The sequence below is a fragment of the Castor canadensis genome, chromosome 3 (assembly GCF_047511655.1).
Source record: "Castor canadensis chromosome 3, mCasCan1.hap1v2, whole genome shotgun sequence".
NCBI classification, from domain to species: domain Eukaryota; kingdom Metazoa; phylum Chordata; class Mammalia; order Rodentia; family Castoridae; genus Castor; species Castor canadensis.
This window is the reverse complement of record NC_133388.1, coordinates 40795821-40806204: the sequence shown is the minus strand read 5'-3', so window position 1 is coordinate 40806204 and position 10384 is coordinate 40795821.

The following is a 10384-nucleotide window of genomic DNA, read 5'->3' as shown; positions in this document are numbered from 1 at the left end:
CTATTTCTAGAACTTTTTCATCACTCCAGACAGAAACTCTGTAACCATTAAGCAGTAACTCTCTCCATTTTCTGGCTTTTTTTTTTGGTGGCACTGGGGTTTGAACTCAGGGCCTCACACTTGCTAGGCAGGTGCTCTACCACTTGAGGCACTCTTCCAGCCCACTCCTAGCTAAGGAGCTTGTGTGCTGTTTAAGTGAATATAATTTAGAGCTGAGGAAACTTAGTTGGAATATTGCTCTGCCCCTCACTAAGCCTGGGACCTTGAACAATTTACTTGATCTTTTTAAGCCTCTGTTTAATCATCTGTAAAATGGAGCTGATAAAATAACAGCCCTCATAGGTTGTTCTGAGCACATAATACCACATGCATAGGGCAGTTCCTGGGCTGGTGGAGTGGCTCAAGTGGTAAGTGCCTGCCTAGCAAGCATGAAGTCCTGAGTTCAAATCTTAATACTGACAGTTTTTTGAGCCACTCTGCCAGCCCTTTATTGTGATGGGTTTTTCAAGATACAGTCTCACAAACTATTTGCCTGGGCTGGCTTCCAACCATGATCCTCCTGATCTCTGCCTCCTGAGTAGTTCACAGATGTGAACCACCAGTGCCAGCACCATCAACTATCAGTAAGCACCAAAATCCCAAAGCCTCATTCCCATCTAGACTGGGCCTTGCTCCTTACTCACCTTGACATGGGCTAGGAGGGGATTTGGACATTGTTTCCCCCTCCTTTCCTTTCTTCCTTCCTTCTTACCTTCCTTCTCACAGGGTCTCATTATGTAGCCCATGCTGGCCTCAAACTCTTGATCCTCCTGTTTCAGCCTCCAGAGGGCTGGGATTACAGAGATACATACCATGCCCAGTTTAGGCATTTCTTTCTTTTCTTTTTTTTTGGCAGTACTGGAGTTTGAACTCAGGGCATCATGCTTACTAGGCAGGCACTCTACCGCTTGAGCCATTCCACCAGCCCTGGGCACTTCTTAATTGTCAAAATAATCATAGTATTTGTGGAATGCTCACAGATGAGGTAATCAAACTCAGAGATACATGCTAGGAACAACAAGGTCTCCCAGCTTGTAGGTGAAAGAGATAAGATTTGAATGTAATCTGACATCATAGCCCATGTTCTCAACCACTGGACTGCAGGGCCTTAATGTGCTAATAAGCATGGGGGAATGATGGTGACAGAACTTAAAGCTCACGCAGCACATTGGTAGCATGGCTGACAGTCTATGCTGTTTGACTCACCACCAGTTGCCCACTGGCTGTGGCTGTGCTACAGGTATAATTACTCTAAGAGTGTGATGTCAAAAGTAATCAGGTACTGTAATTAACTTCCCCTTCCATAGAGTGAGGTCTGAGGTCTTTAGGGAGTTGGTAGACAGGGGCAACCCCAGTGGCCTCCCTCCTGGAGTATAGTTTTAATGGGAGCCTCATCTGTATTCCCACGGGTCAGTCATAACACATGGAGTTGCCTAAAGATGATTGTCACCCACTGTCGCCTTCCTGATTCTCTTTAAAACTTTATTAAGTGAGCATGGGTGGTTCTCCACTTCCTTCACAAGGTAGTTGAAGAGACCTCTCCTATTTAAGACTTCGCTTATATTTTCACGCTGACTTCTTGAAATGGCTTTGTTGATGTCCTTTAGCTGAGAGAGAAGGCTTTGTTCTTTGACTTCCAGGAACTGATGGGATCTGTCAAACTTACAAGTGACTTTCTTCTACTCATTTTGTTTTTATTTCTAGAATAGATAGAGCACTACAAATGAACACTAAGCATCACATGAGTCTTTCTTTTCATCTCCGCCCCCTCCTTATTTTTTTTTTTTTCGAGTTGGGGGTCTCACTACATAGTTTAGACTATGGCCTCAAACTCTCAATCTTTCTGCCTCAGCCTCCTGAGTGCTGGGATTACAGGTGTTTACCACCGCACCCCGCTCAGACTTGTTTCTTTAATAAATTAAATTGACATGGAAATCTACAAAAAGAGTGGAGGAGGAGGGAGATAGCGTTTGGTCTTTTCCATACTTACTGGCTGTGGTGGATTCTTCTTCTCTTCTCCTCCTTCTTTGTTGAACTTGGACTTGCTAGGCAGGTACTCTATCACTTGAGCCACATCTCCAGCCGTCTTTTCCTTTTTTTGGGATTCTCTGTGACTGATCTTTCCAGAGAATATGACTCGTTGGTAGATGCTGCTGAAAAGTGATTGGTGACTCACACACACATGATGGAGAGGAAAATTCATGTTACTGAAAAAACTGGTGGTAGACTTTCTTTCAGGGTGAAATCTGTTTTTTATTTCACAAAACCCTCTAGTGGATCAGTTGGTTATGAAAAGTTAAGTTCCAGGAACTCATCTGGGGGGTGGAAAACCCAGGGTAGTTAGTAACTGCACAGTACTGGGAGGATAATTTGGACTTTGGGGCTAGGAAGAATTGAGAGGTGAGCAGAATGGGAAAAGAGGGAGAGGTAGAGGGTCTTGGGAGCTTGAGAGGAAGCAAAGAAGTTCTGGCAGGGGAAGTTGGCCAGTGAAAAACTCCCCATGCAGAGAGGGCTCCAGGACAGAGTGATGAAGAGCAATGTGTGGCGTCCAATGCAGAATGAAAATGAATATGTTCAGCCACAGGGCTCACAGGGCTCCTAGCTACATAGGAGGCAGAAATCAGGAGGACTGAGGTTCAAAGCCAGACCAGGCAAATAGTTCACGAGACTCTATCTGGAAAAAACCCAATACAAAAAAGGTGTAGGCCCCGAGTTCAAGCCCCAGTACTGCAAAAAGAAAATGAATATGTTTAAAATGCAACAAAAGCACCACTAGAGGTACAGAAATATGACCACCCCTTTCCAATACAGTCTCTCTCTTGATCCGTCCTACTGTTTTTAATTTGCTATTTAATGTGCTCCATTGGGCATAGGGAAATCCAGGAACACAGATCATCACAGGCAAGGGGTAGGAGGTGGTAAGGTGAGGAGCCGCTGTGACTTGCGAATGAGTATGCAGCTCGATGGCGATGCAACGAAGGTGCTTGCCCAAGTCAGGGTGGAGAAGTCCCACCAGGCATCTCCCCTCTACTGTACCAGCCACAATAATCCATGGTGGACCAGCAAGAGGCATGGGCAGAGATTAAGGAGGGGTGGCCACTTGGTGAGGGTGGGGAGCCCATCTAGGACACCAAGCAGAGGTAGGAGGTGGTGGTGGGTTTTGAGGACAGCTGAGAACCTGGCCAAGAAGGCTGGGAGTTAGCAGGGGGCAGTGCCCAGCAGGATCCAGGCTGTAAGTCCAGGTGCAGCTCTTTTGCCCCATCAGACTTCACTCACGTAGTGGAAATTCAGAGATTATCAAGAATTTCCAGAGTCCAAAAGCTCAAGTATCACATCCTTGGAGCACAGAGTCATCATTTGGATATTTATTTTCATTTTTTTTTTCTTTGCAGTACTGGGGCTTGAACTCAGCACCTACATCTTGACCCCTCCACCAGCCCTATTTTTGTGATAGTTTTTTTGAGATAGGGTCTCACGGACAATTTGCCTGGGCTGGCTTTGAACCACAATCCTCCTGAGTAGCTAGGATTACAAGCATGAGCCACCAGGACCTGGCCATAGTTTGGGTATGGTTTGAGTGTCCTCCAAGGATTCATGGGTTGGAAGCAAATCCCCACTGTGAGGTATTGAGAGAGTAGAAGCTTAATCTGACTATGGTGTTCAGAGTGAGGCCTTGGAGAGGTATTGAAGCTCAGATGAGGTCATTAGAGTGGAACTCCATGATTGACTTGTGGTGGGTTTATAAATACAGGGAGAGAGATCAGATGAGACATACATGTAAATGTGTGCTCCCTTGCCTCATTGTGCCACCTGTGGACTTTGCCAGCAAAAAGGACATTATTAGTTGCAGGCCCTTCAGCCTACAAAACTGTAAGTAAAATGAACCTTTTTTTTTTTCTTTATAAAGTTAGCCTACCTCACGTATTTTGTTAGAATGACAGAAAGTTAATACAGGTCCCTGCGGACTGCACATGAATCTAGTCCTGATGATGTCTCAGCGCTCTTACTCTTTTTTTTTTTTTCTTTTTTAAAGAAGAAATCCCAGGGCTGGAGGCATGGCTCAAATGGTAGAACACTTGCCTAGTAAGCACAAAGCCCTGAGTTCAAACTCAGGAGGAGGAGAAGAGGGAGGAAGAAGAGGAGGAAGCTGAGTGCTGGTGGTTCACGCCTATAATCCTAGCTACTCAGGAGGCAGAGAAAAGTAGGATCACGGTTTGAAGCTAGCCCTGGCAAATAGTTTGTGAGACCCTATCTGGAAAAACCCCATTACACAAAAAATGGACTCATGGTATGGCTTAAGGTGTAGGCCCTGAGTTCAAATCCCAGTACCGCAAAAAGGAGAAAGAGGAGAAGGAGGAGGAAGAAGAAGAAGACAAAAGGAGGAGCAAGAGGAAATAATCTCACACCTTTATTTCCACACTATAGGTAAAAAGCTGCTGTATGAATAGGCCTGAGTTGGACCAGTGGTTGCCTTGGGAAATTTAGAGCAAAATGGACTGGTTTCCCGGTTTGGTTCAGGTGGATGCTAGGGAAGGAACAGAGCAGTTATCAGGAGGCAAAGCTAGACGGAGATTCAGAGGTCAGCACGAACGATATATTGGACAAGAGGTGACCTGAGAGTACAAGCCCACTGGGAGCGTGTGGACATTTTGGGTTTCCGGCCATGCTAGTGACCAGTGCCAGTTGCAGGACTTGGGGATGGCCAGATGGCCAACTTGGCTTGCCCATATGGCTTACTGCTTTATTACCAGAGCATATTTAATAGTCTGTTTTTACTATGTGCATTTCTCTGTGCTAGAAGGATAGTAACCCTGCCTTATTCCTGGATTTATTTAAAGACAAAAATGTTCAATTCCTGCCACACATCACGCCGCTCAGCTGATGCAGAAGCTCTTTGTCCGCAAGGATCGACCCTCAGTTGTGTTGAAATCCTGTGTGATGTGCCCTTCATTTTGTAAGAATCTGCCTCCCAAAAAGCAGGTGGTGTCCCCAAAGCAAGGTAAAAGAGAATGTGCTTGACTAAGTGAGAAAGTGAGAATTTTAGTTTTGTTGAAGTGCGACCTGTCTTTATTTGAATTAGGTGTGATGAGAAAAAGGAATCCGGCGTTTGCAAGGCCAGCGCCGAGCACCGCATCCTGCGCATGCGCAGTGTGCGTTCACCCGGGCTCTGTGCAGCCGCAGACCCGCTGGCTCTAGAGTCTATTTTAAAATCTAACTTTGGTTTTGTACTACTTTAATTTGTCTCTGTTAATCACTGGCGGCAGGAATCAGCAGGGAGCGATGGTGATAGATACTGCCTGGTCAGCTCTCATTTGACTTGGGGAGAAGCTGGCCAAATAGGGAAAAACATACTAATGCACCTTAAAAAAAATCTTTATCTATTGCAGTCCTGGCGTTTGAACTCAGGGCTTAGCGCTTGCTAGGCTGGCTCTCTACTGCTTGAACCACTCTGCCAGCCTTTTTTCCTGTTGGTTTTTGCAGAGATAAGCTCTCATGAACTATTTGCCTCAGGTTGGCTTCATCCTTCTGACTCCGCCTCTTCAGTAGCTAGGATTACAGTGTGAGCCATGGCACCTAGCTAGAGGTGAATTTCATCGCTTATTTTACAGATGCCAAGACTGAACCTCAAAGAAGTCATACATGGATGTGGTCATACAGCCAGTAAGTGACAGAGGCAGGATTCAAATACAGGACTGTCTGAGTGCAAAGTCCAGCCTCTTCAGTCACATCTAAGTGAACTTATACTAGCTTCTGTCAAGAGATGAGACTCTTCTTACCCTTAAATGTTCAAATCTAGAAGGTTCTGAGGCTGCTTGGAATTTTGTTGGTAGCAGTAAACTAAGATAAATCACTTTACACACTAGACATAAAACAGATTCAGTGGAAGGGCACTGGTACCTAAGCATTATTTCTTTGATTTGAAGTGTTTTACATTGAAGACTAAGGCTGGGTGGCTCAAGTGGTAGAGTGCCGGCCTAACAAACACGAGGCTCTGAGTTCAAACCCCAGTACTGCCAAAAGAAAATTAAAAAAAAGACTAAGGGCTGAAACCGTATCTCTCAAGCCTCATGTTATCATTGATGTCTTAAACATCAGTCACTAAATAAATGTTAAAGGATTTATTAGCTCATGTTTGTAACCTCAGCTACTCAGAAGGTGGAGATCAAGAGGACTGAGGACTGAGGCCAGCCCTGACAAAAGGTTAGTGAGATCCCCATCTCAACAAACAAGCCTCCCAGTTATGGGAGGCATAGGTAGGAGGAACAGGTAGGAGGACTGAAACCTCTTGAAGCCCTGTAAACACCAATATGTGGCTAGTAGTCATATGCAAATTACTCATCATTGCAGGTAAGGCCTTCATTATTTAGTCCTTATTTACCTTTCCCATCCTCATTTCTTTTTTCCTTTTCTTTCTTTCAGTTCTTCCTCCTCCTTCTTTTCTTTTCTTTTTTTTTTTTTTGACAGGGTCTTGCTATATAGTCCACACTGGCCTAGTACTCTTTCTATAGCCCAGGCTGACCTTGAACTCATGATCCTCCTGCATCAGCCTTTTGAGTGCTGGGATTACCGAGGTGTACCACCACACCTGACCCCATCTTCATTTTCTATAGCTGATTTTCTGGCTTTCTCCTATGACCCTCCTCGTCCCCACCCCACCCTGTTTCATGCCATTGCTTCTGTGGAATGTCCTGTCCTTCGTTTGTCCAAGTAGAAGAAGTTCCTAATGGCTTTTTAAAGACTCAACTCTTCTTCCTTTTCCTCTGTGAAGCCTCTCTGTACAACCTCAGGGTAAGGTCAGAGTCCTTCTCTGGGCTCCTGCCAGGGCCACATTTACACTGGAGTCCATGTGCATGGCACCTTTTGGAGCTATGCAGTATACAGTATATGCTGTCCTCATGGTGGCAGAGGTCCAACCTGGTTTTATACATGCTGTCATTTTGAAATAATTCAGCCCATTCATTCACTCTCTCATACACTCATTTATAAGCTTGACTTATAATATTTCTGTTCTCACTTATTTTTACTGTACTAGGGCTTGAATTCAGGGCTCTTATCTTGAGCCACTCCACCAGCCCTTTTTGTGATGGGTATGTTTGCGATAGGGTCTCACAAACTGCCCGGGACTGGCTTTGAAACTTGATCCTCCTGATCTCTGCTTCCTGAGTAGCTAGGATTACAGGTGTGAGCCAACAATGCCAAGCCCTCGCTTATTTTTGTGTCTTATGCCTATGCCATTCTGTCGGTCCTTGCAGGCAGTGTCTTTGTATCCCAAAAACCTGGCCAAGGCACATAGTAGAAAACCAAGTATCCAAGGGTTGGCAAACTGGCCTGCAGGCCAAATGTAGGTCTGTGAGCTAAGAAGAGTTTTTATATTTTTTTAGAAGGTTAGAGGAAAACATCAAAAGAAGAATATTTTGTGACACATAAAAAGTATTTAAAATTTATATTTTAGTGTCCATAAGCAAAGTACCATTGGAACACAGATACACTCATTTACATATCGTCTACAGTGGCTACACACACACGCAATTGAGAGGTTGTGATAGACTGTGGGAATCACTAAGCCAAAAATATTCACTACCTGCCCCTTTAAAGAAAATGTTTGCTGACCCCTGTGTTAAAGGAATACGTGAGGCTGGGTGCCAGTGGCTCACATCTGTAATCCTAGCTACTCAGGAGGCAGAGATCAGGAGGATCACAGTTCGAAGCCAGCCCGGGCAAATAGTTCGTGAGACCCTATCTTGAAAAAGTCATCACCAAAAAAAAGTTGTAGGCCCTGAGTTCAAACCCTGAGACTGTAAAAAAAAAAAAAAAAAGGAATATGTGAACAGACTCCATCCCTCAGAACTCAGCCCCTCCTCTTCTACTTTTCCTCCTACTACCTGCTTCAGGGGACATGGTACAGATCCTCCCTCCTTGGCCTCCACAAGTTCTCTGCATTTTCATTTGCCCCAAGCTCTTACATTATGCTCCAGAAATACCAGATGGTTGAGCACCCCCAGATCAAGTATTTTCTTTCTTTTCTTGAAAATGTCAATACACAGGATTCCTTTTGCCTCCCTGGTTTCTAACCCCCACCCCACCATCCTGGCCAACCCCTTCTTCCAAATGAGGGATTGAAGCTTAGAGGTCTTTTGTGACCCATCTAAAGTCACACAGCTTCTACCAATCAATAATAATGACATTCAATTGAATTTAGTTGATTGAATTTAGTTGGGTGACCCCGAGTCTTTATGTTATACCATTCACCTTATTTTCCAATGAATTTTTTCAATAGTCATCAAATGCTTGTTTGAGAACCTTATATGCATGGTTTAATAACTCACCTAAATCTGATAGCAACACATCAGGTGTATTGAATAATAGAAAGATGGCCCAAACAACAGTGACAGTAATGATTTCCAATGGCTTCAAATAATTTGTCCAGCTGTCAGGCATTCATGCAGGGTTTTCTTCCACCCCCATCTCTCTCCAGGCTGATGGAGGGAGTACTTTTTTGAGGTCCTTTCTGGAAACAGGCTGGACAGAAGAATGAGCATGGCCCCTGTGTGGCTGGAAGATGCTGTCCTCCCAGGAAAGAAGGCTGACTGGCATTGCTGACAGAGTTTGAATGGAATCCGGTGGAAAAGGACTAATTTGCAGTGCGTAGTGAGAAGTGGTTTGGGAGCAGGAGGTGAGAATACAAAGAAGCAAGGTTGAATTCTGGCTCCATCGCCTCCAAAGTGAGCAACTTGTTTAAGTCACTTAGTTGTGAGTCTGTTTCCTCCAATGCCCAGGGGAAGTACAGGGGACCCTTGCCTCTGAGGGCTGTTGTGAAGGTGGAAAATACTCAGCACAAAAAAGGGCTGGCAGAGTGGTTCAGGCAGTAGGGCACCTGCCTAGCAAGCGTGAGACCCTAAGTTCAAACCCTAGTACTGTCAAAAAAAATTGTAAATACCAGCAGGCCAGACATGATAGTACGTATCAATAAGCCCAGCACTGGAGAGGTGAGAGCCGGAGAACTGGGAGTTTGAGAGCAGCCTTGGTTACATACCGAGTTCTAGGCCAGCGTATGCTACATAGTGAGGCCCCGTCTCAAAAAAAAAAAAGAAGACCTACTACATGTGTGACCTTGGACACAATGTATTAGGCCTGAATACATTAGCACCCAGCCCAGGTTCATGGACAAGAGCACACCTGTCTAAAGTGCCTCCTCTGCCTCAGGAACTGTTCTCAATTCCTGTATTAATATGGTTAATGCTTATAAAATCCCGTGGAACTAGGTGAGAAAACTGAGGCACAGACAGAGTTTAACTGGCTTGTCCAAGGTCACACATGTAGTAAGTTTTCATTTTTTTTATGCTGCTGGGCAGCATAAAAACATTTTTTATTAGCATACATTAATAGTGCATGGGGTTTTATTGTGATAATTCCATAGGTGTGTAGCGTACTTTGAACAAGTTCACCCCCTTTATTATGTTCCCTTAAGCTCTTCCTCTATCAAACAGTATTTGGTGGGATTTTATTATGCTATCTCTACATATGTATATATGTAATGTACTTCATCCTTTCCACCCCTTGTAATCTCTCTTTCTTTTCTTTTTTTTGTGTTGGATTTTTTTCAAGCTAGGGTCTCGCAAACTATTTGCCCAGGCTAGCTTCAAACCTCCGTCCTCCTGATCTCTACTTTCTGAGTAGCTAGGATTACAGGCATGAGCCACATTGCCCAGCTCTCAGTGTCTCTTAGTCTAATGACTAAGGATGCTGAACATTTCTTCATGTCTTCTTTTGTTCAGGTTTTTTTTTTCCTAGGCACTGGGTTTGAACTCAGGGCTTCACACTTGCTAGGCAGGCGCTTTACCACTCAAGTCATTCCACCAACCCTCTTCATGCATTTATTAGCCATTTGTATTTCCTCTGAGAACTATCTGTTTAATTAATTTGCCCATTTATTAGTTGGATTATTTGTTCTTTTGGTGTTTAATTTTTTGAGCTCTTTGTGTATTCTGGATATGAATCCTTTATCCATTGAATATCTGGGAAAGATTTTCTCCCATTCTGTGTGTTGTCTCTTGAGTCTGGTGATTTCTTTGATGTGCAGAAGCTTTTTAATTTGATGCCCTCCCATTTGTCAATTCTTGCTCTTAATTCCTGGGCAATTAGAGTTCTATTTAGAGCCTACACTACATAGTGAGGCCCTGTCTCAAAACAAACAAACAAACAAACAAACAAAAAATGAAAAAAGAAAACTTATTAATTGTGTGACTTTGGACAAGCCAGTTAACCTCTCTGTCTGTGCTTCAGTTTTCTCTTAAGGCTGATGGAGTGGCTGAAGTGGTAAAGCATCTGCCTAACAATGACGAGG